Here is a 7,046-nt window from a genome sequence, read left to right as displayed (position 1 = left end):
CTGATAACGCTAACAATAGTGTCATTCACCTCCCCGCCTCGAGGATATTTGCATATATCAATAAACCAGTCATTCACTGATGTCACGTGACTGCTGTGATCATTAAATTTGAAATATGGACGGACAAAACAATTAGACCTTCCAGCTGCTAGCATAATTCATGCGCCATCCACCGGGCACCGATTCATATTTGATGCTTGCTCTGGCAGTATTTCGACAATGTAAGGGGAGAGAGAGAGAGAGAGAGAGAGAGAGAGAGAGAGAGAGAGAGAGAGAGAGAAGAGAAGAGGATGAACCATGGATAGGCACTGCTATACAAATGAACTTTCTATTTTTGACTTTCGACCAAATTGTTACCTGAATAAGTACGAAGAAAAGAAAAGACATCATTGTTTAACATTCGAGTTGTTCATTCTCGGAAAATATATCATTCATTAATACTACATACAGTAATCTTCGTTTTGGTACTGGCCATAAAGCAGGCTTAAATGTGTTTATTTTTTTTCCATTTTCCCTCCTAACTTATCGTGTCAATTTCTGAGTGAATCCATGTGAGTACATAGTGCATTTAATTTATATGAATTTATGTATATGTATATGTATATGTATATATATATATATATATATATATATATATATATATATATATATATATGATATATAAGTTAAGTATATATATATATATATATATATATATATATATATATATATATATATATATATATAATAATATATATACATGTATATACATATATACAGTATATATATGGATGTATGTATGTATACAGATATATGTGTGTGTACAGTTTCCCCTCTTGATCCGATTTAACAATAACTGACTGAGATGAAGAGTCCAACGTCAAGAGAAGAGCTATAGGAAATTTAGTAGACTAACAAAAACTGACAGGAACATTGAAGCCAAAGGGGATTTTTATGTCCCATCAGCAGAGGCAAATAAAATTTTTAAGCGATATGAAAGAATTCGGAGAGAAGTTACTGACAGTTTATGGGGGTTTCGTTCTGACAGCGGCTTGCCTGAATGCGTGGATTTATATATGTATATATATATATATATATATATATATATATATATATATATATATATATATATATAACAATAATATATATATATATATATATATACAGTATATATATATATATACATAGATATATATGTATATATATATTATATTTATATTATATATAAAGATATGTAATTCTCACCTTCGAAAGAAAAAAAGTACATTATCGTTTTTTCCATTACTTTTATTATTTATGATTAAGTTATTATTTACAATTTATTTTAATGAAACTCATATTTTAGAGACATATGTATGTGTGTATATATATATATATATATATATATATATATATATATATATATATATATATATATATATATATATATATATATCAGAAATAAAAAAATAAATTGAAATGTTACAAAAACGGACGTTTTTGGGGTTATGGAAAAACAACAAATAGCAATGCATAAACCTTGCTGAATCCCACACAGTTCATTCTTTGAAGGCGGGAAATTTACTAACCTATGATTGGCTGTAGATGAAATAGTTGCAATATACCACTAACCTTCTAACTTTAATCTTTCATTAGTTAAAAAATATTTCGCTACTGTGTGCCCATTATCGATAAGTCTTAAATTCCAGGTAAAAAAATTCTTAGACACATTTGAAACAAATGCATACTCTTAAAAGTACAAATTATTCGTTAGTTCTTTCGTCGATAAGTGGCTTTTAATGGCGTCAAGCGGTGTTCTTCTCGAAGGAGCCTAAAATAATAAACAAAACACTATTCAAATTTTTGACACTATTGAATCCAAAAAATCTAAATTCATTTTTATTGCCTTTGTATCAGGTCAAGTACTGTTTTAAATAATTATAACGAGAGATGCACAGCAATTTACGATACAAAACCAACATTCTTGTAAGAGCTAGTGTTTACCCAAATGGCTATACTGGGACAAGGCAGCGTCTGCATAAGCAACGAAAAAAGACTAGTCGGTTACTGTTTGGGTTGAGAAATACAGAAAAAAATACGTATGGAGGCAAAAGGCACATTTCAGTACACCTGCAAAAACTGTGTACATTTCATAGCTACCACGATACAAGGGCAGACACTCATAGTGCAAAAATTTGGCGAAGCATAAACGTGTTACTTTTGTATAACCGACACCTAGCAACTAATTCATTACGTAAGCAGCAAGGGTATGGAGGAGCTTCTGTGCTCCATTCATAACTTTGGTCGTGTACGTCATCAGGTATTAAAGTTATGAATGGGACGTGAAGCTCCTCCCCACTCATGCTGTTTAAGTAACGAGGGAGGTGCCACGTTTCACTTACGTAATTATGAAGTATTTAAATTTCGAAAAATCTTCGCTTTGCTGATGTCTGCTCTTGCATTATGGTACCTATTAAATGTATAAAGCCAATGGAAGGTGCGATGAAATGTGCACTGTGTCTCCTCAAGTGGTATTTTCTGTATTTCACAACCGAAAAAGTAGCCAACTAGTCTTTTCAGTTGCTTATGCAGACGCTGCCTTTTCCCAGTGTAGCCATTTGGGTCAATACCAATTCTTACAAAATATTTGATTCTGCATCGGTAATTGCAGTTCATCTGCCAAAATATATATTTTAAATACTATATAATCTGATAAAAATACAGTAAAAAACAAGTTTATATTTTATTGACGTAATCACACCAAGAATTCAAATAGTTGCTGCTTATCATTTTAGACTCCTTGGAGAAGAAAACGTGCTTCATTCCATTAAAAACAATAACTGGTCTCTCACCCAAGGAAGAAATAACGAATAATTAGCAATTATGGAGCATGCCTTTATTTCAAATCTCAAAGAAAATATTTTATTTACAATTTAAGACTTTTTGACAATGTACATATGTGCAAAGACTAGATAGATTGAAATAAATAAATGGGTTAGAGTTAGAAATTTAGAGGTACATGGAAACTATTTCATCAGCAGCCAATCATATGGCAGTAAATTTCCCGCCAAAACAGAAGGAACTGTGTGGGGAACAACCAGTTTTATGCGTTGCTGTTGGCTGTTTTCTCAAAATGCCCAAATTTTCCATTTTTTTTACTTTTGATTTTTGCCCTTTCTGGCGTTATGTGCTTCATGATATGAGAGTTTTTGTAAATAAAAAATGTGAATAAATATATAAATGTATATAAATATATATATATATGTATGTGTGTGTGTGTTGCTGGCCCTTGTGTGTGTGTATATATATATATATATATATATATATATATATATATATATATATATATATATATATATATATATATATATATATATATATATATATATATATATCTGTGAGCATGTGATAGCACATTTAATTGCGGGCACGCATTTGCAGTTAAACGGCCATTACAAGTACGGCTTACTGAGATGAAGGCGATACAGAGCTCTCGTAAAAGCCAGACTTTGACTGAACCAATCATAGCGAATGGTGGGTGGCCAATCCAGAAGTCCGATCCTGAACGTTCATGCTATGAGTTTCAAGCCACAGCAGGTAACGTTATGAAGAATTTCTACTTCTTCTTCTTCTTCTTCTTCTTCTTCTTCTTCTTCTTCTTCTTCTTTTGGTGATGGAGAATTTCTGCCCTGGAGGTCATTAGTTTCTGTTAGGAAATGGGTAAAAGTATTTAGGAAAATTTACATCAATATCAGTTTTCCCTCACCAGGCAGTGGCTCCGAAAAAAATGGCCACTGTCATATTCATGCTTTCGTTGCCGAATCGTGGATGAACCCTCATGATGTAAACTTACGCAATATTAGCCCCTTCATACACCTACACGGAATGCTCATCAGTGATGCGTCTATCTCACTGACACACTTGTGCTTCCTGGACATAATGTTTCTGATAAGTACATAATTCTAATGTCTCACTTTTAAAGAATTAGAGCAAGGAATGGTACACATAGGGAATCATTCTAATAAAAGGTTTATCGTCAAATATCTCTCTCTCTCTCTCTCTCTCTCTCTCTCTCTCTCTCTCTCTCTCTCTCTCTCTCTCTCTGTGTGTGTGTGTGTGTGTGTGTGTGCAGAAAACCTTGTTAAAATGGAAAATCATTCTCTCTCTCTCTCTCTCTCTCTCTCTCTCTCTCTCTCTCTCTGAAAACCTTATTAATGGGAAATCTCTCTCTCTCTCTCTCTCTCTCTCTCTCTCTCTCTCTCTCTCTCTCTCTCTCTCATTTTATCTTGCTTCAGAGTGTTAACAGTTATCCACAAACAATGAGTACTTCCGGCCTCTTGACAGATTTGGTTCACAACCAGGAATTTGGCAGAGATCCATCGTCCCAAGACAAGACCCCTACCCATCCAGCTCAGATGGGTATATACCAACGGTTCCCTGCTTTCCAGGCGGTCATTAATCAAAGACCTGACCTAATCCAATTAAGTTGAACCTCCCTGATCGGAAGACCAACCGTGCAATGAGGTTATTACTCGGAATTTCGTTGCTTCTTAGCGTGCTTCCCTAGAGGATGGGGTAATTACTGGAAAATTCAGACATTATGTGAAGATTCAACAGATCCGGACTAGTTTACAAACTAAGATAGTTCAAATAGTAAATTGATTATTAATCATAATGATGAAATAGTGGAATATATGGTCTCTAAGGCGTGAAATATTGTCGTGGATGAAAAAATGAAATATTATCGTGGATGAAATAACAAAAATAATATAAGAAAAATGTTAATAGGATTCCTGTTACCGTTGTGTTCTCTCTCTCTTCTCTCTCTCTCTCTCTCTCTCTCTCTCTATATATATATATATATATATATATATATATATATATATATATATATATATATATATATATATATATATATATATATATAGTAATTTCTAAACTAACTTCAGATTCACAGCACCAGATGATTACAATCTCTCTCTCTCTCTCTCTCTCTCTCTCTCTCTCTCTCTCTCTCTCTCTCTCTCTCTCTCTCTCTCAGAGGAAGGTAATGAATTACACGCTCAATGCTCTGACCCTCAAAATCTCTGCTGCAAAATAAAGAAGAAGAAAAAAGTATGAATCTTTGGCAGCCGTCGACGAAAAATGGAGTGAATCCAGCCAGCGGCTAATCCAATATTACTCTTTCGTGATGAATGGCTACATTATGACACCATAATTCTCCCCACACACAACGCCAACACATATTCACAAGGAAGCTCATTCCTGAAAGAAAAAAAATGGATGAATGATTGCAACACTGGTCTGTGTATGTGTATGTGTGTGTGTATGTGTGTGTGTACGTAAGGTAGAGAACTAGATTTCGTCTGATGCTTATCTGACGAACTCTGGGTTGTGGCGGAGGGGAAGGAAATTAAGAATGGAATGGAATATTGAGTTTAGGCCAAAGGCCAAGCATTGGGACTTACGAGGTCATTCAGCGCTGGAAAGGGAATTGAGAGTAGGTATAGGTTTGATTGAAAGGTGTAACAGGAGGAAAACCTTGCAGTTGCACTATGAAATCATTGTTAGGAGAGGATGGATAGCAAGAAGGAAGAAAGGTAATATGAATAGAGGTACAATAAAAGGAATGAGAGGGTAGCAGCTAGGGGCGGAAGGGACGCTGCAAAGAACCTTTAGTAATGCCTACAGTGCACCCCGTGACGTGCACTGCCGGCACTAATCCCCTAAAGGGGAGGAGACTAATAATGGGTTTTCGTGAGGCATTCTTGTTCATAAGTATGAAATATGGTTGATGTACTTGACAGAATGCTAATCACTCACGTCTGCTACTTCTCTCTCTCTCTCTCTCTCTCTCTCTCTCTCTCCCCACCCTCAGCGAGGACCCACAACAAACGACCAGGTACCTGCTTCAATTCCGAGGACAAAATGGCTGCACTGGGCTTTAACAAAATACGACGCAGGAGTTCCTACCACTTGCACTAACAGATAAAAAAAGAGATATTTTCCATTGGTGACATGGAAAGAGGAACAAGGATATTAAAAAAGGAATCATTTCATAGATAATCTATCACAAAAATGTTTCAGGGCCACTTCAGCATCTACAATTAAAATATTATGTAGGAATAAACATGATTATTCTTATTAGTGAATAAAAATGTAATTGTGGTAATTGAAATGGTCCCTTTTTCCTTTTTTTTTATGCTTAAAATAAGTATTCCCAAAAAGGCTCAAGCACTTGACAACCTCCGGTTCACATTTCACCACAATATTCAAAGATCATCAAAATTGAACAGACCATTACCAAAGGTTCTTCATGACCTCAAAACACTGAGTGCTTACAGAGTCAGCTGAGCTCCAGCCTCAAATAGACGACTCGATCAAAGAGACACAAGAAGAAGAAGAAGAAGAAGAAGAAGATAGTCTCTGAAAACAGCGTCACATTCGAAAGCGCGAGAGCTGAAGTACAAACGACGGTGGGAAGAAAGTCATTTGAAGAAAGTCGTTGAAGAAAGTCATTGGAAAGTGCACATTCGAGCTGAAAGGGAAAAGGGGTGGCGACAATGCTTCATGAGGGACCGATAAGGAAGAGTGAGAGAGCTCGGAAGGTAAAGAGAGAGAGAGAGAGAGAGAGAGAGAGAGAGAGAGAGAGAGAGAGAGAGAGAGAGAGAGAGAGAGAGAGAAAGAGAGATTCTCGTCCCCTGGTCTTACACTTTTCTTATATTAAAATCAGTGATGGGAGCCGGGTGGGGTGAATCTAATTTCCTGGCGATGTGCCTTTCCAAGCGTTAAAGTCAGAGAGAGAGAGAGAGAGAGAGAGAGAGAGAGAGAGAGAGAGAGAGAGAATAAAAGCATCTAGTCTTCTGAAATTGTACCTCCTTTTTTGTACGAAAGTCATGGGGGGAGAGAGAGATACTCAGTGCATCTAATCTCCTGAAGGCTACCTCATTTTTGACATGAAAATCCAGAGAGAGAGAGAGAGATAATCAGAGCATCTAGTCTCCTGAAATCGTACCTCCTTTTTTACATGAAAGTCGTCGAGAGAGGAACCAGGGCAAGGGGCGGGCGGAGCCCACTGTAAATTCAGG

This window comes from Macrobrachium rosenbergii, chromosome 23 (genome assembly GCF_040412425.1).
Source record: "Macrobrachium rosenbergii isolate ZJJX-2024 chromosome 23, ASM4041242v1, whole genome shotgun sequence".
NCBI lineage: Eukaryota > Metazoa > Arthropoda > Malacostraca > Decapoda > Palaemonidae > Macrobrachium > Macrobrachium rosenbergii.
This window is presented reverse-complemented; position numbering follows the sequence as displayed.